The 24,618-nt window shown below is 43.5% G+C and overlaps 1 protein-coding gene across 1 annotated transcript in view; it reads right to left on the reverse strand.

Annotated features, from left to right (window-relative positions):
- Positions 1-6,250, reverse strand: part of TLCD4 (TLC domain containing 4) — a 60,358-nt gene extending 54,108 nt beyond the window's left edge. Inside the window, exon 1 of the mRNA XM_069737690.1 lies at positions 5,935-6,250. The gene's annotated coding sequence lies outside the window, so the exon portion shown is untranslated. The remainder of the gene's footprint in view (positions 1-5,934) is intronic.
- Between the last annotated feature and the right edge of the window lie 18,368 nt (positions 6,251-24,618).

Below are 24,618 nucleotides of genomic sequence, written 5' to 3' on the forward strand. Positions count from 1 at the left end.
GTCATAAGTGGGGGCCTCCTCTATTCGAATAAAAAGTAGTCCAATCACCTACTGTACGTTCACAGATTCTGTTAGCCTGAGGGTCTGAAATAAGTGGGCAATAAAATCAGATAAAAGCCATGTATTCTATTGTGTCTATGGGAAATATGGAAATAATACACGCCGCATAGTCCATTAATATTCCCTGTCAATTGATTGACTTTTAGTTTTATGAAATAGTAAATATCTACTGATAAAATTGCAATGTTTGTAAAATATCCGGACATTCTTTGATAATGAAGGAAGGCATAATAATAAACCCAATATGAGACCAGGGCTGGAGGGAACTCAGCTGTAATTTGTGTCCATATCACAATTGGTGTCGGACATGTCCTGGTAGCATTTAGGAGATACTTGTATGTGTGGGACAAGTTATATCATATTGAGTCAGGGCCGTAATATGGATCCTGGTAGTCAACAGACTGCTCGTATATCATTGCCCTGTCATGGCGCCAAGAACCGTATTTCCCGACATCTGCTGATCAGCAGGTGCATATTTGTTTCGGAACATGGAACCAAATGTATCACAAAACAGACTATAAAAATGCAAAATTCAACTTGCTCTACAGGTTTCATTTGTTTGTGGAAACAAGCGGCAAGCACAAAGTTTACTGCCCTTATTTAAAGTGATATTTCCCGGTGAAGTATTACACTATTATTTTAAGGCTGCAGACAATCGCGTATTCTCATACGAGAGCATCGGAAAGATTATGGAAATCTCTGATTACACACTGATCAGAGAGTGATCCAATTCTCTCAGATGAGAAGATGATGGGAAATAAAACCCTCAATTTTCTCCATTTCATCAGTCCGTGGATGTGATCCGAGTGCAGTCCAACGTTTTCCGTGGACTCACTGACTTGCATGGCCGAGTACAGTCCGAATATCAGATCATTTTGGGCATGCAGTGATTTTTTTCTCAAAACGGTTAAAGGAAGAATGTGACATGTGCACGACCTCACAGACTAACACTGGTCGGAGTGCGATCCGATGTTTTGTCAGATCGCACCCAGACCGCAAATACGGCCATGTGCAGGAACCATCGGGAAGGATCATTTTATCTCCAGCAGGGAAACAACTTAGGTGAACGTTCACAACTTGCTACTTTTATTTTGACCCGAGGTCACACATTACTGACTGACCGGTATGTTTAGCACAGACATTGTTGCTGAAATACGGAAAGCTTGTTGGACTTGCTTTTCTACAAAACAACTATTCAAGGTGTAACACATACTGTACAAATTCTGCCAGGATAAAGGAACTTCATTTTGAAGATCGTCCTTCTACTTCTAAAATCTGTTATTCTCAATCGGTGGTATATTTACAGGGGCCAAATCGGATGAACAAGCGTTCACAAGACCCGTCGTTCCCCATCATTGGCACATGTAAAAATATTAATCAGCGAAAAGCTCAGTCTCCAGCCAACTGGATCGTTTATGGGAGTCCTAAAATCATCATTGTCTACAGCCCATCTGTACAGAGAACGTGCAGCTAACAATATGCACCCTGTGTGGGGTCCGAACAATCCCAGTAGGGCCCTAGTTATAGGCTTTTCAGTGTGTGTTTTCACATGTGTTTTTGCTGCTGGTTTTTAGTCTCTTTCTCTTTTTTTTAGTTTGTTTCTGCAGTGGAAACACACTAAAAATCGCAGATTCATTTTTTAAGCGGATCCACCACATCTAGTGCAAGTTCAAGGGAAAAATCGTCACACAAAACTCAGCCTAGCCGCAAGATAAGTTGACACGTTGCGGATGTGAAACACACACCGTAGGTCAGTTCACGCTTTGTTAAAAAACAAAAAAAAAGTGCGCATGAGATTACTAGAACTCCCATCCACTTTTCTGATACTGTAAGGGTATGTGCAGACGATCCGGAACTGTCAGCGCTTTGGACCCGGAACATGTTCGCTGCATCCTAAGCACTGCCATCTATTGAACACAGGAGAATCCGCATTGATCAATGAGCCGTGGGGATTCACCGACTCACGTCGCCGCAAGAGAAATTGACATGCTGCAGTCTGGAAAGACGTGCCACAGGTCCGGCTCCGCGGGCATCTCTAGACGCTTAGTGGACATGGGATCCCATCCACTATGCTGTAACATCTGGACTGGATGCTGCACAAGTACACAGCATCCAACTCGCAGCGTTTACTGATCATCTGCAGATCCCCTTAGACAGCAAAAATATTCAGAGTCAAAAACTAATTGTGGGACACCACCTAAACAAGCACCAGCCAACTTGCTCCTGTGTATCGGAAATCCGCACCAGTTATAGAAGACATCCAGCTTTTCATTCCTCTGTCCAGCCTTGGAAAGCTAGAGAGAAGAAGTGCTGGAGAGTTCATCAGAATGAAGAGTGACCGTCAGCAGGTGAATGAGGTCTTTTGGTCCCACCAGTTTTTTGAAGACCTATCTACAAAAGACTTCACCACCACATCATATCTATATAGAATAACTTGCTACGATTCACAGCAATAAATGATCCTTTCTAAAGCCAGAACAATAAAATTCCAGCATCGGGGATCTATGCCTCTTATAAAATAAAGCTTAGGGGATGACAAACGATGTTTTTCTGAGCAGCGTTTTAAAAATTTTGGATGGTGACTTCAAAGGTTTTTAAATGATGAATTAAAGATAATAAAAGTCATGATTCCGGATGCCGGACTTTATTGTTCTATTTGCCTAATCTTGCTGTGCTCCATGTAGTCCAGGGGTGTCAAACTGCATTCCTCGAGGGCTGCAAACAGGTCATGTTTTCAGGATTTCCTTGTACTGCACAGGTGATAATTTAATCACCAACTCATTATTTGTGTAGGTGATTAAATTATCACCTGTGCAGTACAAGGAAATCCTGAAAACATGACCTGTTTGCAGCCCTCGAGGAATGCGGTTTGACACCCCTGATGTAGTCTGTGCATTGGATCTATCAGCGGCAGATTGGTCTGGGCTATGTTGGACCTCACGTCCTCTGGTTTATACTTATGCCTATTACATTTGTATAATCTGGGCCCGCTGTATAACAGGTGGGCCGGTCCAACTCTGGTGACCATGTTGGATTCCACAGGAGCACGGAGATCCAGGATAGTCAGCTGTTAAATGCCTTTTCTAATGCAGCAGTACGCACAGTGTTCAATGCCGTTTGCAGGCAAACTATTAAATTAGGGAAAAAAAATTGTATAAATAATTACGGCGCAAAACGGGTGCACACATTTGTACACAGTTTGGGTTGACATGCACTGCTGTTCCATTGTGGAAGCGGACTTTGGGGAACAATTCTGAGGGGGTAGCTTTTCGATTTTGAAAGTTAGGATATGTCCAGGGCTGCCTTTATTCTTCACAGTTACATATGGTGGAAGTCACAGGTCCATCAAGCTCAGCCTTTCTCCACCGGTTATAGATTCTTCAATGGCTTCATCTAATATGTAAAACGCTTGTCGTGTAAACAGTCCACCCTCGCCTTCCCATGGTGTCACAGTCTATCAGCGCTCCGGGATAGAGGTATGATAGACTGTATTAATAGGGCTGAGGACTATATGTGCTCTTATGATCTGGAGAGCAAGTACTCGTTGTTCCCCAACTCAGTGATGGATACACGGGTGTGCTCATACATCATCATAATTAATAAGGGGCGTGTAAACCTTTAAATATTCCTAGTGAGAGATTTTCCTGACTATCATTTATTACAATGAAAAAAAAAATGAACGACCTCTACATTGAGAAAAAGAAAAGAAATATCAATGATCTATTTAGTCTCATGGAGATTTAAGTAATAGGGGAACTCATCACACATCTGAATGTCGTAAAAACATTTAAGTCGAAAATACCCCTAGAAGCATCCATATTCCACTCTTGCACAGGGGCCCACCGGAGGATTCTCCTGCTCTGCTGTGGGCCAGTCCAAGCCTGGATAGAACATGGATACACACAGGAGAAGTGTTAGAGGAGTTCCGGCACCTCCACCAACCAGCTGGTATCACCGCTGGCAGCGGCCGGATGTACGCAGTGTATGGAGCAGGGCACCTGGGGATACCAGCTCACCGGTGGAGGTGGCGGATGCTAAACTGGCACTCACCTGATCAACAAGCAAAGCACACATTTAGAAATCATTATTTTGGCAGCTCATCACCTTGTGTAGACACAACATGTGCTGCTGATAACATTGTGTTCTATACGCCCAAAATAATCATGTCAACGATCATTCGGTGTGCATGGAAATGTGATCGCCATGCCTAAGCAGGTCATGGATGGATCGCACCAACTTGCTCAACCGGCGAGTTGCCTAACCTGGGCTTATTGCCTCATATATGAGGCCTCATCATGTTTTGCGACCTGAGCACAGTCAGTATTTCACAGATAGTTGAAGTTAGCCTAAGGGCACATTCAGATGTCCGAGCAGGGCACGGACAGGCCGCGGTGCTCCTGACCCGAGTGTGACAGGCTCATATACCCTATGAAGCTGTAGCACTGGAGTTGGGAGAGACGCGGCCAGACCCTGCATTAGTGGTGTGTGCTCAGACCGAAATCCATGGACACCTGATTGAACTTGAATCCCACATTTGCTACCGACCGCAGCATCTAAACAGTTAAGCGGCTTGGATTCGATGATCTCTGATCACAGTAGGAGCCCAGCTGGGTATAACATCCAGATCGGACTTCATATGGAGCGAGCGCAGCTCCTGAGCCCGCTCTCCACTCTCCGAGGTGCTTTCCATTATAAATATTTGGCAGATGGTGCCAAGAAGGTAAGTGGTTCCACAGTTTCCATGCACTTTATATATAGGCCTTGTCCAAGTTACAAAACCAAATTCCATATGCACAGTTAGGGAATTAAATAGAAGTTAATAGAAAAGGGGGCTTCTGTTCGGTAAGCTCCTGAGAGGGGAGCAGTGGCCATGACTGTCTTTCTCACTTTGGGTGACCTAGCGTTACCTAGAAAGCTCTATGGATGGAATAAATCCTCAGATCTCTGTGGAAGTATCCCACATATATTGTTTAGAGACCACACTTTTGTGCATGTCTGAAAGAGAAGACTACAACGAGGATGGAGGCCAGACAGTGTCCAAAGTGACTCCGTCAGCTTCATTGACGTGAATGGCTCCGCTGGCGCTCTGTGGTGGTTTCCGTCAGAATCCTGTTTTACGGGGATTCGAGCTCAGCGGACAGCGCTGTATGTGGGCGACCCTAGCCTAATACCGTACCCGACAAGCTATGTTTTGTCAGAGAGTCTGTGCCAATGGACCCATGTACTGACGACTCCTGGGTGTGCACGTTATAAGAGATATAACCCATATACATGGAATTAATTGTAGCAAAGTGGGTATTACACAGTAGATCATCGTCCCTGTATAATTCGCTTTATTCCATGTGTATGTAATAAAATAAGGATTTTAATGTCGCGCTCCACCACGAGGCCTGCACACAGAAAACATTGGCGCTGCCATCAGGATCTAGATTTATGAATGAGTTACAGCGTTTTCTAAGTCATCTACATACATCTCAGTTTCTCCTTTTTTTCTATCCTAAAGAGCGGTCAGACGTGCAACATTTTAGAAAAACAGTAAGCGGTCACAACTATAGAAATCGCGCGCGAGCGAAAGACTTGGCCCGGTGTAGTCGCAGGTAGCGCTTACCTTATTATAGAAGCATTACGCCGAGTGACGAGGAAAGCGATAATTTTTAGACACTGCTCCAATTGGGAAAAAAAGACCCTGAATTAGTGATTCATCCCCCTCCATTGATGAATGAATAATACTCCATGATGACAAGTGTGGGAATGTGTTGGGAACAAAGGAAGGAAAGCAAGGCAATGTAATCCAGAAATGTATAGGATTCATTCATATATGCATGCATTATGGCAATCACACACAGGAGGCCTTCCATGCAAGCAGTGCATTACCTGTGGGCGGGGGTCCTACATGCAGGTCAGGGTGATTCAGTGAGGGGCTCATTGCTGTCCTGGCTGCAGGGAGACCATGCTGGCTGCTGCATTCAGTGCTGATCCAGGCACAGAGGCTTCACATCCAGGCTATGGCAGAAGCTCTGCTCCCAGACACTGCTGTATGAGATCTCTGCCCCCTCCCTGGGCCTCACTGAGGAGGAGGAGGAGGAGGCAGTGATGAAAGCTGAATAGGGGATGCTGCTGTAGGAAGACAGGGCCATACAATGTATGGCAATACAGCTGATGGCAGTCCTGTGGCATCTGCTGGGCTAATGGGATCTGCAGCCTGGCTCTGTGGCTGCCACCTTTGCTGCCAGCCCTGCCCATTCATGTCTAACACCTCCCTATCCTGCATTTCCATGGGCAGCTGCAGATATCACTGGTAGACCTGCTGCTGGATCATTTGCATGTGGTTAGGATCAATGAGGATAAATTTAGATGTCCTCTGTGTTTACAAATGGAGAAGCAAAAACAAATAATCACACTTTCATCAAAACAAGCAATGTAACTAATTGTGGAGTATGTGGTTACATTGTAATGTTACAGTCACCGAGTGGATTGTGCTACACATTATTTACAGATGGATTGCATCAATGTTTCCTTCTAAAACATTCACCAGTGAAGGAGTTAAAGGTCTTTCTGCTGTAACAGCACAGCGCCGCCTGGTGGTCAGTGGTGTGACTGCGCGCTGGCATTATGACATTGCTGAATCTGATCTCTGCTTACAAGAAACACAAAAACGCAAAGGCCTGGAAATATATTAGGCTATGTGCACACTTTGCAGATTCCACTGCGGATTTTTCCGCAGCAGAATTCCTAAATCCGCAGTGAAAACCCGTTGCGGTTTTTACTGCGGATTTATCGCGGTTTTTACTGCGGTTTCTTCTGCGGATTTTCATCTGCAGTTTTCTATTGGAGCAGGTGAAAATCCGCAGAAAAGAAGTGACATGCTGCGGAATGTAATCCGCAGCGTTTCCGCGCGTGTGCACTGTGTTTTTTGTTTCCCATAGGTTTACATTGTTCTGTAAACTCATGGGAAACTGCTGCGGACCCGCAGCGGTCAAATCCGCTGCGGATCCGCAGCAAAATCCGCAAAGTGTGAATGTAGCCTTAAAGGGTTAAAAGGAAGGAGCGTGGTCAATAACTTTAAAGTGGTTGTCCAGTCTATGTGACGGCAGATGTGAATCCTCACATTGCACACACTGAGGTACCAGGAGCGGACGGGCATGTGACCGCGAGTACACGATATGCATACTTCAGGCCACATTCCAACTAGACTGTATCTGGCATCGCTCAATGCACCAGCATTGAATGAGGCTGTGCACGTCTAGTCGGCATGTGACCATAAGCATGAAAATCTCATACTTGCGGTCACGCACCCGCTGCTTCCGACTGTTAGAATCTGTTTTGTTTTTGACCATCCGCCATCTTGTTGTGGCTGCTGGGTTTTCCCCTGGTGCTGGGTTGTCTTAGGTCAGGTGATTGTATCACCCTTTATTACCCAGCACCTGCCTCCCATTCCTTGCTGGACAACAGCGTCAATCCACTACAGTTCTGGCTAGGTGCTTTGATAGCGTTCTGTGTTTGATATTGTGCAGTTCTGGGATCTCGGGTTCCGCTATCCTTAGTTTCTGTTTTCAGCTGGTTTCTGCAGCCATCTCTGTGTTATCTATTAGGAGATGACCCGTTTTTATACCCAGTCCTTAGATCTTTCAGGGACCTCCTTCCCCCTATCTATAGGTCTTCAATTAGATTAACCTAGGATCATCGATGGGTCTATTCGCAAGGAATGGTTCGTCTACTCTATCGTAGGGTATGAGCCTAGTCTCAGTGCAGGGTCAGTTTTCCCCTTTCTATCCTAGTTCTGTGTTGCAGTTCCGTAAAACCGACAGCAGAGAATCCTCAGAGTGCGCGATGTGAGGATTCACGCAGACACGTAGAGTAACTGCAGACTTGTAGCTCATGTCCAGAGAACCCCTTTAAGGCTCGTTCGTGCAAGTGGATTATACGGATGTGTAAAAATCAGATGGCACACTGACCAATGTTATTCAGATGACCATTCTTTCTCATGGGCCAAGTGTCAAATTGCAGCACGCACTAATCTCTTCCATATCAGATGAGACTCACCGATGGGTGCGCAAAATAAAAATCTCATCACTATTGCATACAATTTTTACATATAAATTGCCATTATTAACATACGAAACTGTATTTGACTACATAACTTTTATATTGTTGATATTATTGTTATTATTATTTATTGTTATAGCGCCATTTATTCCATGACGCTTTACATGTGAGGAGGGGTATACATAATAAAACAAGTACAATAATCTTAAACAATACAAGTCACAACTGGTACAGGAGGAGAGAGGACCTGCCCGCGAAGGCTCACAATCTACAAGGGATGGGTGAGGATACAGTAGGTAAGGATAGAGCTGGTCGTGCAATGGTTTGGTCGATCAGTGGTTACTGCAGGTTGTAGGCTTGTCGGAAGAGGTGGGTCTTCAGGTTATTTTTGAAGGTTTCGATGGTAGGCGAGAGTCTGATGTGTTGGGGTAGAGAGTTCCACAGTAGGGGGGATGCATGTGAGAAAGCCTGAATGTGATTGTGGGAAGAGGAGATAAGAGGGGAGTAGAGTAGGAGATCTTGTGAGGATCGGAGGTTGCGTGCAGGTAAGTACCGGGAGACGAGATCACAGATGTATGGAGGAGACAGGTTGTGGATGGCTTTGTACGTCATGGTTAGGGTTTTGTACTGGAGTCTCTGGGCCATGGGGAGCCAGTGAAAGGATTGACAGAGGGGAGAGGCCGGTGAATAGCGGGGGGACAGGTAGATTAGTCGGGCAGCTGAGTTTAGAATAGATTGGAGGGGTGCGAGAGTGTTCGAGTGGAGGCCACAGAGCAGGAGGTTGCAGTAGTCGAGGTGGGAGATGATGACGGCACGGACTAGGGTTTTTGCAGATTCTTGGTTGAGAAATGTACGGATCCGTGAAATATTTTTGAGTTAAAGTTGGCAGGAAGTGGAAAGAGCTTGGATATGTGGTTTGAAAGAGAGATCAGCATCAAGGATTACCCCGAAGCAGCGAGCTGGGGAGAGTGGGCAGCCATTTGCTGTAATGGATAGGTTCGTTGGGGGGTCGTGTGAGATGGGGGAATGATGATGAATTCTGTTTAGTCCATGTTAAGTTTTAGAAATGTAGCGGAGATGGATGAAATAGCTGACAGACATTGACGGATTCTGGTTAGTAGGGAGGTGATATCTGGTCCAGAGATGTAGATCTGTGTGTCATCAGCATAGAGATGATACTGAAAGCCATGAGATTCTATAAGCTGTCCCAGGCCAAAAGTGTAAATGGAGAAGAGGAGGGGCCCTAGGACTGAACCTTGCGGGACTCGGACAGATAGAGGGCGAGGTGAGGAGGTGGTGTGTGAGTGGGAGACGCTGAATGTCCGGTCTGTTAGGTATGATGAGATCCAGGATAGGGCCAAGTCTGTGATGCCAAGGGATGAGAGGGTCTGTAGTAATAGGTAATGGTCCACTGTGTCAAAGGCAGAGGACAGGTCTAGGAGGAGGAGGACAGAGTAGTGTCGCTTGGCTTTGGCAGTTAATAAGTCATTGGTGACCTTAGTTAGAACAGTTTCAGTGGAGTGGTGTGACTGGAAGCCAGATTGTAAGTGGTCGAAGAGGGAGCAGGAAGAGAGATGGGAGGACAGTTCAGGATGGATGTGTTGTTCCAGTAGTTTTGAGGCATAGGGGAGAAGTGATATAGGGGGATAGCTAGATACAGAGGATGGGTCAAGAGAGGGCTTTTTGAGGATAGGTGTGATTGAGGCATGTTTAAAGCTTGAGGGGAAAACACCAGTTGTTAGTGATAGGTTGAAGAGAAAGGTTAGGGTTGGGATTAAGACTGTGGTGAGGTTTGGGATGAAGTGGGATGGGATCGGGTCAAGTGCACAGGTGGTGAGATGTGATCTTGAGAGTAGAGTGGAGAGTCGATCTTCTGTAATGGTGGAGAAGTTGGTTTTGGAGGAGGAGGGCTGGGAAGTCGGGAAGAAGGGCTCTGGGGGTTGTTGACCAAAACTGTCTCTGATGTTCTCAATCTTATGCTTGAAAAATGAGGCAAAGTCTTCAGCTGAGATAAGTGGGGAGAGAGGAGGTGCTGGGGGACGGAGGAGAGAATTGAAGATGTTGAATAATTGTTTAGGGTTGTGAGACAGGGAGGATATGAGAGATGAGAAGTAGGTTTGTTTAGCTGTGGAGAGTGTGGCCTTGCAAGTAGTGAGGGACTGTTTGAATGCGATGAAGTGCTCGTTGGAGTGGGATCTTTTCCATCTCCGCTCAGCAGCCCTGGAAGATCACCTCAGTTCTTTTGTCAGGCTGGTGTGCCAGGGCTGTCTGTTGATTTTGCGAGCTTCGGTATGTGTAAAAGGGGCAACCGAATCCAGAGCTGCAGCTATTGTGGTGCTATATAGAGCGGCAGCGTCATCCGCATTGTGTAGGGAGCTTATGTCTGTAAGAGGGAGGAGGGATTCAGAGAGTGAGTGTAGATCAAGGTGCTTATGATTTCTGCGAGGATGTGCAAGTTTGTGGGTTGGGTATTGTAGACAAGGAGTGGAGAGGGAAGAGAATGTGAGTAGATTGTGGTCAGAAAGAGGAAGAGATGAGTTAGAGAAGTTAGAGAGGGAGCAGAGGCGGGTGAAGAGGAGGTCCAGTGTGTGACCATCTTTGTGAGTGGCTGCAGAAGACCATTGAGTGAGGCCGAAGGAGGATGTGAGAGATAGAAGTTTAGTGGCAGCTGAGAGGGAAGTGTCAATGGGGATGTTGAAGCCGCCCAAGATGATAGTGGGGATGTCAGCAGAGAGGAAATGAAGCAGCCAGGTGGTGAAGTGGTCAAAGAAGGTGGTGAATGGCCCTGGTGTATATATATATATATATATATATATATATATATACAGTTAGGTCCATATATATTTGGACAGCGACAACATTTTTCTAATTTTGGTTATAGACATTACCACAATGAATTTTAAACAAAACAATTCAGATGCAGTTGAAGTTCAGACTATCAGCTTTCATTTGAGGGTATCCACATTAAAATTGGATGAAGGGTTTAGGAGTTTCAGCTCCTTAACATGTGCCACCCTGTTTTTAAAGGGACCAAAAGTAATTGGACAGATTCAATAATTTTAAATAAAATGTTAATTTCTAGTACTTGGTTGAAAACCCTTTGTTGGCAATGACTGCCTGAAGTCTTGAACTCATGGACATCACCAGACGCTGTGTTTCCTCCTTTTTGATGCTCTGCCAGGCCTTCACTGCGGTGGTTTTCAGTTGCTGTTTGTTTGTGGCCTTTCTGTCTGAAGTTTAGTCTTTAACAAGTGAAATGCATGCTCAATTGGGTTGAGATCAGGTGACTGACTTGGCCATTCAAGAATATTCCACTTCTTTGCTATAATAAACTCCTGAGTTGCTTTGGCTTTATGTTTTGGGTCATTGTCCATCTGTAGTATGAAACGACGACCAATCAGTTTGGCTGCATTTGGCTGGATCTGAGCACACAGTATGTCTCTGAATACCTCAGAATTCATTCAGCTGCTTCTGTCCTGTGTCACATCATCAATAAACACTAGTGACCCAGTGCCACTGGCAGCCATGCATGCCCAAGCCATCACACTGCCTCCGCCGTGTTTTACAGATGATGTGGTATGCTTTGGATCATGAGCTGTACCACGCCTTCACCATACTTTTCTCTTTCCTTCATTCTGGTAGAGGTTGATCTTGGTTTCATCTGTCCAAAGAATGTTCTTCCAGAACTGTGCTGGCTTTTATAGATGTTTTTTAGCAAAGTCCAGTCTCTCCTCTTTACTCTTGATGCTTATGAGTGGCTTGCACCGTGCGGTGAACCCTCTGTATTTACTTTCATGCAGTCTTCTCTTTATGGTAGATTTGGATATTGATACGCCGACCTCCTGGAGAGTGTTGTTCACTTGGTTGGCTGTTGTGAAGGGGTTTCTCTTCACCATGGAGATTATTCTGCGATCATCCACCACTGTTGTCTTCTGTGGGCGCCCAGGTCTTTTTGCATTTATGAGTTCACCAGGCTTTCTTTCTTTCTCAGGATGCACCAAACTGTAGATTTTGCCACTCCTGATATTGTAGCAATTTCTCGGATGAGTTTTTCTGTTTTCGCAGCTTAAGGATGGCTTGTTTCACCTGCATGGAGAGCTCCTTTGACCTCATGTTTAATTCACAGCAAAACCTTCCAAATGCAAGTACCACACCTCAAATCAACTCCAGGCCTTTTATCTGCTTAATTGAGAATGACATAATGAAGAGATTGCCCACACCTGTCCATGAAATAGCCTTGGAGTCAATTGTCCAATTACTTTTGGTCCCTTTAAAAACAGGGAGGCACATGTTAAGGAGCTGAAACTCCTAAACCCTTCATCCAATTTTAATGTGGATACCCTCAAATGAAAGCTGAAAGTCGGAACTTCAACTGCATCTGAATTGCTTTGTTTACAATTCATTGTGGTAATGTCTATAACCAAAATTAGAAAAATGTTGTCTTTGTCCAAATATATATGGACCTAACTGTATATATATATATATATATATATATATATATATACATACAGTGTATATATATATATATATATATATATATATACAGTGGGGCAAAAAAGTATTTAGTCAGTCAGCAATAGTGCAAGTTCCACCACTTAAAAAGATGAGAGGCGTCTGTAATTTACATCATAGGTAGACCTCAACTATGGGAGACAAACTAAGAAAAAAAATCCAGAAAATCACATTGTCTGTTTTTTTATCATATTATTTGCATATTATGGTGGAAAATAAGTATTTGGTCAGAAACAAAATTTCATCTCAATACTTTGTAATATATCCTTTGTTGGCAATGACAGAGGTCAAACGTTTTCTGTAAGTCTTCACAAGGTTGCCACACACTGTTGTTGGTATGTTGGCCCATTCCTCCATGCAGATCTCCTCTAGAGCAGTGATGTTTTTGGCTTTTCGCTTGGCAACACAGACTTTCAACTCCCTCCAAAGGTTTTCTATAGGGTTGAGATCTGGAGACTGGCTAGACCACTCAAGGACCTTGAAATGCTTCTTACGAAGCCACTCCTTCGTTGCCCTGGCGGTGTGCTTTGGATCATTGTCATGTTGAAAGACCCAGCCACGTTTCATCTTCAATGCCCTTGCTGATGGAAGGAGGTTTGCACTCAAAATCTCACGATACATGGCCCCATTCATTCTTTCATGTACCCAGATCAGTCGTCCTGGCCCCTTTGCAGAGAAACAGCCCCAAAGCATGATGTTTCCACCACCATGCTTTACAGTAGGTATGGTGTTTGATGGATGCAACTCAGTATTCTTTTTCCTCCAAACACGACAAGTTGTGTTTCTACCAAACAGTTCCAGTTTGGTTTCATCAGACCATAGGACATTCTCCCAAAACTCCTCTGGATCATCCAAATGCTCTATAGCAAACTTCAGACGGGCCCAGACATGTACTGGCTTAAGCAGTGGGACACGTCTGGCACTGCAGGATCTGAGTCCATGGTGGCGTAGTGTGTTACTTATGGTAGGCCTTGTTACATTGGTCCCAGCTCTCTGCAGTTCATTCACTAGGTCCCCCCGCGTGGTTCTGGGATTTTTGCTCACCGTTCTTGTGATCATTCTGACCCCACGGGGTGGGATTTTGCGTGGAGCCCCAGATCGAGGGAGATTATCAGTGGTCTTGTATGTCTTCCATTTTCTAATTATTGTTCCCACTGTTGATTTCTTCACTCCAAGCTGGTTGGCTATTGCAGATTCAGTCTTCCCAGCCTGGTGCAGGGCTACAATTTTGTTTCTGGTGTCCTTTGACAGCTCTTTGGTCTTCACCATAGTGGAGTTTGGAGTCAGACTGTTTGAGGGTGTGCACAGGTGTCTTTTTATACTGATAACAAGTTTAAACAGGTGCCATTACTACAGGTAATGAGTAGAGGAAAGAGGAGACTCTTAAAGAAGAAGTTACAGGTCTGTGAGAGCCAGAAATCTTGATTGTTTGTTTCTGACCAAATACTTATTTTCCACCATAATATGCAAATAAAATGATAAAAAAACAGACAATGTGATTTTCTGGATTTTTTTTTCTCAGTTTGTCTCCCATAGTTGAGGTCTACCTATGATGTAAATTACAGACGCCTCTCATCTTTTTAAGTGGTGGAACTTGTACTATTGCTGACTGACTAAATACTTTTTTGCCCCACTGTATATATATAATATACAGTACAGACCATAAGTTAGGACACACCTTCTCATTTAAAGATTTTTCTGTATTTTCATGACTATGAAAATTGTACATTTACTCTGAAGGAGGCATCAAAACTATGAATTAACACATGTGGAATTATATACTTAACAAAAAAGTGTGAAACAACTGAAATTATGTCTTATATTCTAGGTTCTTCAAAGTAGCCACCTTTTGCTTTGATGACTGCTTTGCACACTCTTGGCATTCTCTTGATGAGCATCAAGAAGTAGTCACCAGGAATGGTCTTCCAACAATTTTGAAGGAGTTCCCAGAGATGCTTAGCACTTGTTGGCCCTTTTGCCTTCACTCTGCGGTCCAGCTCAACCCAAACCATCTCGATTGGGTTCAGGTCTGGTGACTGTGGAGGCCAGGTCATATGGCATAGCACCCCATCACTCTCCGTCTTGGTCAGCCTGGAGGTATGTTTGGGGTCATTGTCCTGTTGAAAAATAAATGATGGTCCAACTAAACGCAAACCGGATGGAATAGCATGCCGCTGCAAGATGCTGTGGTAGCCATGCTGGTTCAGTATGCCTTCAATTTTGAAAAAATCCCCAACAGTGTCACCAGCAAAGCACCCCCACACCGTCACACCTCTTCCTCCATGCTTCACGGTGGGAACCAGGCATGTAGAGTCCATCCGTTCACTTTTTCTGCGTCGCACAAAGACACGGTGGTTGGAACCAAAGATCTCAAATTTGGACTCCTCAGACCAAAGCACAGATTTCCACTGGTCTACTATCCATTCCTTGTGTTCTTTAGCCCAAACAAGTCTCTTCTGCTTGTTGCCTGTCCTTAGCAGTGGTTTCCTAGCAGCTATTTTACCATGAAGGCCTGCTGCACAAAGTCTCCTCTTAACAGTTGTTGTAGAGATGTGTCTGCTGCTAGAACTCTGTGTGGCATTGACCTGGTCTCTAATCTGAGCTGCTGTTAACCTGTGATTTCTGAGGCTGGTGACTCGGATAAACTTATCCTCAGAAGCAGAGGTGACTCTTGGTCTTCCTTTCCTGGGGCGGTCCTCATATGAGCCAGTTTCTTTGTAGCGCTTGATGGTTTTTGCCACTGCACTTGGGGACACTTTAAAAGTTTGCCCAATTTTTTTAGACTGACTGACCTTCATTTCTTAAAGTAATGATGGCCGCTCGTTTTTCTTTACTTAGCTGCTTTTTTCTTGCCATAATACAAATTCTAACAGTCTATTCAGTAGGACTATCAGCTGTGTATCCACCAGACTTCTGCACAACACAACTGATGGTCCCAACCCCATTTATAAGGCAAGAAATCCCACTTATTAAACCTGACAGGGCACACCTGTGAAGTGAAAACCATTCCCGGTGACTACCTCTTGAAGCTCATCAAGAGAATGCCAAGAGTGTGCAAAGCAGTCATCAAAGCAAAAGATGGCTACTTTGAAGAACCTAGAATATAAGACATAATTTCAGTTGTTTCACACTTTTTTGTTAAGTATATAATTCCACATGTGTTAATTCATAGTTTTTATGCCTTCAGTGTGAATGTACAATTTTCATAGTAATGAAAATACAGAAAAATCTTTAAATGAGAAGGTGCGTCCAAACTTTTGGTCTGTACTGTATATGATATATAAATACAGCTTTCAAAAAACTGACCGTCACATCCAAACATAGAATAAGTGTGAACAGGTGCTGAACCTAGAGTCACCAACTCGTATAAAGTCAAATTAATAAGGCAGCACAGTGCGACACTAAAACATGCAAACATGAAACATGAAAATTGAACTGCATTACTGCACTAGAAATATGAAAAATGAGAGCGTTTAGCGCATAAATTGGCCAATTTATGTGTACCTGGTAGCCACATTAGGGCATCTCTCTTATACCAGGTCCTACACTTTCCTTTCCTCGCTGAGAATAAACGTCTTCATCTGAATGGGAACCTGTGAAACCTCCTCTTAGACTAAATTTCTCTCTCTCTCTGTGGAGGAGTAATGGACCTGTTGCGATTAAAACACCTGCGGCTAGGAGGCGGAGTGCACGATCAGAAGGCTAGAGAATACAAATTTAAAAAAATTGACCGTCACATCCAAACATAGACTAAGTGTGAACAGGTGCTGAACCTAGCGTCACCAACTCATATACAGTCCAAGAAATCCATATTTCATCCAGAAAACTTGGACGATTTTTCATTCCCTCGTCTGAACCCGGCTTTAGACAAATTTATGAAGCCAAAAAATGGCAAAAGTTTTAGCAGAAATCTATGACTGCTCAAAGGAAGTTTGTATACAGTGGGAAAAATAAGTATTCGATACACAGCTGATTTTGCAACTTTACCCACCTACCGAGAATGGAGAGATCTGTAATTCTTATCGTAAGTAACATAGTAACATAGTAACATAGTTAGTAAGGCCGAAAAAAGACATTTGTCCATCCAGTTCAGCCTATATTCCATCATAATAAATACCCAGATCTACGTCCTTCTACAGAACCTAATAATTGTATGATACAATATTGTTCTGCTCCAGGAAGACATCCAGGCCTCTCTTGAACCCCTCGACTGAGTTCGCCATCACCACCTCCTCAGGCAAGCAATTCCAGATTCTCACTGCCCTAACAGTAAAGAATCCTCTTCTATGTTGGTGGAAAAACCTTCTCTCCTCCAGACGCAAAGAATGCCCCCTTGTGCCCGTCACCTTCCTTGGTATAAACAGATCCTCAGCGAGATATTTGTATTGTCCCCTTATATACTTATACATGGTTATTAGATCGCCCCTCAGTCGTCTTTTTTCTAGACTAAATAATCCTAATTTCGCTAATCTATCTGGGTATTGTAGTTCTCCCATCCCCTTTATTAATTTTGTTGCCCTCCTTTGTACTCTCTCTAGTTCCATTATATCCTTCCTGAGCACCGGTGCCCAAAACTGGACACAGTACTCCATGTGCGGTCTAACTAGGGATTTGTACAGAGGCAGTATAATGCTCTCATCATGTGTATCCAGACCTCTTTTAATGCACCCCATGATCCTGTTTGCCTTGGCCAGCTGCTGCCTGGCACTGGCTGCTCCAGGTAAGTTTATCATTAACTAGGATCCCCAAGTCCTTCTCCCTGTCAGATTTACCCAGTGGTTTCCCATTCAGTGTGTAATGGTGACATTGATTCCTTCTTCCCATGTGTATAACCTTACATTTATCATTGTTAAACCTCATCTGCCACCTTTCAGCCCAAGTTTCCAACTTATCCAGATCCATCTGTAGCAGAATACTATCTTCTCTTGTATTAACTGCTTTACATAGTTTTGTATCATCTGCAAATATCGATATTTTACTGTGTAAACCTTCTACCAGATCATTAATGAATATGTTGAAGAGAACAGGTCCCAATACTGACCCCTGCGGTACCCCACTGGTCACAGCGACCCAGTTAGAGACTATACCATTTATAACCACCCTCTGCTTTCTATCACTAAGCCAGTTACTAACCCATTTACACACATTTTCCCCCAGACCAAGCATTCTCATTTTGTGTACCAACCTCTTGTGCGGCACGGTGTCAAACGCTTTGGAAAAATCGAGATATACCACGTCCAATGACTCACCGTGGTCCAGTCTATAGCTTACCTCTTCATAAAAACTGATTAGATTGGTTTGACAGGAGCGATTTCTCATAAACCCATGCTGATATGGAGTTAAACAGTTATTCTCATTGAGATAATCCAGAATAACATCCCTCAGAAACCCTTCAAATATTTTACCAACAATAGAGGTTAGACTTACTGGCCTATAATTTCCAGGTTCACTTTTAGAGCCCTTTTTGAATATTGGCACCACATTTGCTATGCGCCAGTCCTGCGGAACAGACCCCGTCGCTATAGAGTCCCTAAAAATAAGAAATAATGGTTTATCTATTACATTACTTAGTTCTCTTAGTACTCGTGGGTGTATGCCATCCGGACCCGGAGATTTATCTATTTTAATCTTATTTAGCCGGTTTCGCACCTCTTCTTGGGTTAGATTGGTGACCCTTAATATAGGGTTTTCATTGTTTCTTGGGATTTCACCTAGCATTTCATTTTCCACCGTGAATACCGTGGAGAAGAAGGTGTTTAATATGTTAGCTTTTTCCTCGTCATCTACAACCATTCTTTCCTCACTATTTTTTAAGGGGCCTACATTTTCAGTTTTTATTCTTTTACTATTGATATAGTTGAAGAACAGTTTGGGATTAGTTTTACTCTCCTTAGCAATGTGCTTCTCTGAAGTACACTTCACCTTTGAGAGACAGAATCTAAAAATAAAACCAGAAAATCACATTGTAGGATTTTTAAATTATTAAATTGCATTTTGTTGCATGAAATAAGTATTTGATATAATAGAAAAACAGAGCTTAATATTTGGTTAAAAAATCTTTGTTTGCAATTACAGAGGTCAGACGTTTTCTGTAGTTCTTGACCAAGTTTGCACACACGGCAGCAGGGATCTTGTCCCGCTCCTCCATACAGATCTACTTCAGATCTTTCAGGTTTCGGGCTGTCACTGGGTAACATTGACTTTCAGCTCTCTCCAAAGACGTTCTATCGGTTCAGAAAAAAAAAAAAATCCGATATAGAAAAGAAATACCAAATAATATTTGATAAATAATCAATAGTAAATATTACCAATAGATATATACCCCCAAAAATATTTACTAAATAAATAAATTTAGTCAAATTTTTGTATTAACATGAAAGGCAAAATGATACAATGTACAAATTACAGTAAAAGGTAATATTTTATTAAAAATAATTAAAATTGATAACAAGATTGGATTTTATCTATTTTTTATGTAATATTGAATGCATTTGGTTGTCAGTATATACGGTACCTTAATTGCACTATTGCCATTGCACTTTATTCACAATTTTGCACAGCATTATTATATTTTTTTTTTGCACAGCATTATTGATTTGTCACTTTTCTATATTGCACTTTAAAGATTGGATTTTGATTTTTTATAATGTGCGTATTTGGTTGTTAATATATGCTTCCATATTACTACTACCGTCTGCACTTTATTTTAATACAAAATATTGAGAGGATTTTGTTGCCAACTTTATATATCTTTTATCCCCTATTATATCCCAGTCATGTGAGATTATATTTTATTAATAATTTTCATGATTATTATTCTTTATTATTTGTATTATATTATCTTATACACTTAAAAATCTTGTTCCAATTAGTCTGACGTGCCCCACCCCCCACACAGGAATTATTTGTTATCAATTTTAATTATTTTAATAAAAATATTACGGTACCTTTTAATTTGTACATTGTGTCATATTGCCTTTCATGTTAATAAAAAAATTTGACTTGATTGATTTATTTATTTAGTAAATATTCTTTTGGATATATTTCTATTGGTTCAGGTCTGGAGACCACTTCAGGACCTTGAAATGCTTCTTATGGAGCCACTCCTTAGTTGCCCTGGCTGTGTGTTTCGGGTCATTGTCATGATGGATTTTTTCTGTCCAGCTTGTCTTTTGTTTTGCTGGAAGCTCTGAGACGCAAAGGGTGTACCGCCGTGCCGTTAGTTCGGCACGGTGGGTTTTTTTTGCCCCCTTTGCGTGGTTTTGCTTTAGGGTTTTTTGTAGACTGCAAAGTTCGCTTTACTGTCCTCGCTCTGTCCTAGAATATCGGGCCCCACTTTGCTGAATCTATTTCATCCCTACGTTTTGTCTTTTCATCTTACTCACAGTCATTATATGTGGGGGGCTGCCTTTTCCTTTGGGGAATTTCTCTGGGGCAAGTCAGGCCTATTTTTCTATCTTCAGGCTAGCTAGTTTCTTAGGCTGTGCCGAGTTGCCTAGGTAGTTGTTAGGCGCAATCCACAGCCGCTTTTAGTTGTGTTTAGGATAGGATCAGGTGTGCAGTCTACAGAGTTTCCACGTCTCAGAGCTCGTTCTTGTATTTTTGGGTATTTGTCAGATCACTGTGTGCGCTCTGATCGCTAAGCACACTGTGTTTCTGGATTGCTTTCATAACACCTGTCATTAGCAAACATAACAGTACAAGGAGCCAAACTAATGATTCTCAATAGAGGGAAAGAAAAAGTTCTGACATCATTTTTTTTTTTTTTCTGCTCTGTGTTCACTTTTTTTTTTCCCCTAGACATTTGGGTGATTCTGGACACAGGTGTGGACATGGATATTCAGGGTCTGTGCTCTTCAATGGATAATCTCGTTATAAATGTGCAAAAAATTCAAGATACTATTGATCAGAAATCTATGTTAGAACCAAGAATTCCTATTCCTGATTTGTTTTTTGGAGATAGAACTAAGTTTCTAAGTTTCAAAAATAATTGTAAGCTATTTCTGGCCTTGAAACCTCATTCTTCTGGTAATCCTATTCAACAGGTTTTGATTATTATTTCTTTTTTGCGCGGCGACCCTCAAGACTGGGCATTTTCTCTTGCGCCAGGAGACCCTGCATTGAGTAGTGTCGATGCGTTTTTCCTGGCACTCGGATTGCTGTACGATGAGCCTAATTCAGTGGATCAGGCTGAGAAAAATTTGCTGGCTTTGTGCCAGGGTCAGGATGATATAGAAGTATATTGTCAGAAATTTAGGAAATGGTCAGTACTCACTCAGTGGAATGAATCTGCGCTGGCAGCTTTGTTCAGAAAGGGTCTCTCTGAGGCTCTTAAGGATGTCATGGTGGGATTTCCTATGCCTGCTGGTTTGAATGAGTCTTTGTCTTTGGCCATTCAGATCGGTCGACGCTTGCGCGAGCGTAAATCTGTGCACCATTTGGCGGTACTGCCTGAGGTTAAACCTGAGCCTATGCAGTGCGATAGGACTATGACTAGACTTGAACGGCAGGAATACAGACGTCTGAATGGTCTGTGTTTCTACTGTGGTGATTCCACTCATGCTATTTCTGATTGTCCTAAGCGCACTAAGCGGTCCGCTAGGTCTGCCGTCATTGGTACTGTACAGTCCAAATTCCTTCTGTCCATTACCTTGATATGCTCTTTGTCGTCGTTTTCTGTCATGGCGTTTGTGGATTCAGGCGCTGCCCTGAATCTGATGGATTTGGATTATGCTAAACGTTGTGGGTTTTTCTTGGAGCCTTTGCGGTGTCCTATTCCATTGAGAGGAATTGATGCTACACCTTTGGCCAAGAATAAACCTCAATACTGGGCCCAGCTGACCATGTGCATGGCTCCTGCACATCAGGAAGTTATTCGCTTTCTGGTGTTGCATAATCTACATGATGTGGTCGTGTTGGGGTTGCCATGGCTACAAACCCATAATCCAGTATTGGATTGGAATTCCATGTCGCTATTCAGCTGGGGTTGTCAGGGGGTACATGGTGATGTTCCATTTTTGTCGATTTCGTCATCCACCCCTTCTGAGGTCCCAGAGTTCTTGTCTGATTATCAGGATGTATTTGAAGAGCCCAAGTCCGATGCTCTACCTCCGCATAGGGATTGTGATTGTGCTATCAATTTGATTCCTGGTAGTAAATTCCCTAAAGGTCGATTATTTAATTTATCCGTGCCCGAACACGCCGCTATGCGCAGTTATGTGAAGGAATCCCTGGAGAAGGGACATATTCGCCCATCGTCATCACCACTGGGAGCAGGGTTCTTCTTTGTAACCATGAAGGATGGTTCGCTGAGACCGTGTATTGATTACCGCCTTCTTAATAAGATCACTGTTAAATTTCAGTATCCCTTGCCATTGTTATCTGACTTGTTTGCTCGGATTAAGGGGGCTAGTTGGTTCACTAAGATAGATCTTCGTGGTGCGTATAATCTGGTGAGAATCAGGCAAGGAGATGAATGGAAAACTGCATTCAATACGCCCGAGGGTCATTTTGAGTATCTAGTGATGCCGTTCGGACTTGCCAATGCTCCATCTGTGTTTCAGTCTTTTATGCATGACATCTTCCGTGAGTATCTGGATAAATTCCTGATTGTTTACTTGGATGACATTTTGATCTTCTCAGATGATTGGGAGTCTCATGTGAAGCAGGTCAGAATGGTTTTTCAGGTCCTGCGTGCTAACTCTTTGTTTGTGAAGGGATCAAAGTGTCTCTTCGGTGTGCAGAAAGTTTCATTTTTGGGGTTCATCTTTACCCCTTCTACTATCGAGATGGATCCAGTTAAGGTCCAAGCCATCCAGGATTGGATTCAGCCGACATCTCTGAAAAGTCTGCAAAAGTTCCTGGGCTTTGCTAATTTTTATCGTCACTTCATCTGTAATTTTTCTAGCATTGCCAAACCATTGACCGATTTGACCAAGAAGGGTGCTGATTTGGTTAATTGGTCTTCTGCTGCTGTGGAAGCTTTTCAGGAGTTGAAGCGTCGTTTTGTTCTGCCCCTGTGTTGTGTCAGCCAGATGTTTCTCTTCCGTTCCAGGTCGAGGTTGATGCTTCTGAGATTGGAGCAGGGGCGGTTTTGTCACAGAGAGGTTCTGATTGCTCAGTGATGAAACCATGTGCTTTCTTTTCCAGGAAGTTTTCGCCCGCTGAGCGTAATTATGATGTGGGCAATCGAGAGTTGCTGGCCATGAAGTGGGCATTCGAGGAGTGGCGTCATTGGCTTGAAGGAGCTAAGCATCGCGTGGTGGTATTGACTGATCATAAGAACTTGACTTATCTCGAGTCTGCCAAGCGCTTGAATCCTAGACAGGCCCGTTGGTCGTTATTTTTTGCCCGCTTCGACTTTGTGATTTCATACCTTCCGGGCTCTAAAAATGTGAAGGCAGATGCTCTGTCTAGGAGTTTTGTGCCCGACTCTCCGGGTTTATCTGAGCCAGCGGGTATCCTCAAGGAAGGAGTCATTGTGTCTGCCATCTCCCCTGATTTGCGGCGGGTGCTGCAAAAATTTCAGGCGAATAAACCTGATCGTTGTCCAGCAGAGAAACTGTTCGTCCCTGATAGGTGGACTAATAAACTTATCTCTGAACTTCATTGTTCGGTGTTGGCTGGTCATCCTGGAATCTTTGGTACCAGAGAGTTAGTGGCTAGATCCTTCTGGTGGCCATCTCTGTCACGGGATGTACGTACTTTTGTGCAGTCCTGTGGGATTTGTGCTAGGGCTAAGCCCTGCTGTTCTCGTGCCAGTGGGTTGCTTTTGCCCTTGCCGGTCCCAAAGAGGCCTTGGACACATATTTCGATGGATTTCATTTCTGACCTTCCTGTTTCTCAAAAGATGTCAGTCATTTGGGTGGTCTGTGATCGCTTTTCTAAAATGGTCCATCTGGTGCCCTTGGCTAAATTGCCTTCCTCCTCTGATTTGGTACCTTTTGTTCTTTCAGCATGTGGTTCGGTTGCATGGCATTCCTGAGAATATTGTTTCTGACAGAGGTTCCCAGTTTGTTTCAAGGTTCTGGCGAGCCTTTTGTGGTAGGATGGGCATTGACCTATCCTTTTCATCCTCAGACTAATGGCCAGACCGAACGAACCAATCAGACCTTGGAAACATATCTGAGATGTTTTGTTTCTGCAGACCAGGATGATTGGGTGTCCTTTTTGCCGTTGGCTGAGTTCGCCCTTAATAATCGGGCCAGCTCGGCTACCTTGGTTTCTCCATTTTTTTGCAATTCTGGGTTCCATCCTCGTTTATCTTCAGGACAGGTTGAGTCTTCGGACTGTCCTGGTGTGGATTCTGTGGTGGATAGGTTGCAGCAGATCTGGACTCAGGTAGTGGACAATTTGATCTTGTCCCAGGAGAAAGCTCAACTTTTCGCTAATCGCAGACGCCGTGTGGGTCCCCGACTTCGTGTTGGGGATCTGGTTTGGTTATCTTCTCGTCATATTCCTATGAAGGTTTCCTCTCCTAAATTTAAACCTCGTTTTATTGGTCCGTATAGGATTTCTGAGGTTCTCAATCCTGTGTCTTTTCGTTTGACCCTCCCAGACTCCTTTTCCATACATAATGTATTCCATAGGTCGTTGTTGCGGAGATACGTGGCACCTATGGTTCCATCTGTTGAGCCTCCTGCCCCGGTTTTGGTGGAGGGGGAATTGGAGTATATTGTGGAGAAGATTTTGGATTCTCGTGTTTCTAGACGGAAACTCCAGTATCTGGTTAAATGGAAGGGTTATGCTCAGGAAGATAATTCCTGGGTTTTTGCCTCTGATGTTCATGCTTCCGATCTTGTTCGTGCCTTTCATGCGGCTCATCCTGGTCGGCCTGGGGGCTCTGGTGAGGGTTCGGTGACCCCTCCTCAAGTGGGGGGTACTGTTGTGAATTCTGTGGCTGAATTCACTCCTGTGGTCACAAGTGGTACTGCAGCTTCTGAGCTTCCTCCCTCAGGTGTTCTGGTGAGCTCGTTAACTGCTTCATTACTTAACTCCGCC

Source organism: Ranitomeya imitator, chromosome 8 (genome assembly GCF_032444005.1).
Source record: "Ranitomeya imitator isolate aRanImi1 chromosome 8, aRanImi1.pri, whole genome shotgun sequence".
In the NCBI taxonomy this organism is placed as follows: domain Eukaryota; kingdom Metazoa; phylum Chordata; class Amphibia; order Anura; family Dendrobatidae; genus Ranitomeya; species Ranitomeya imitator.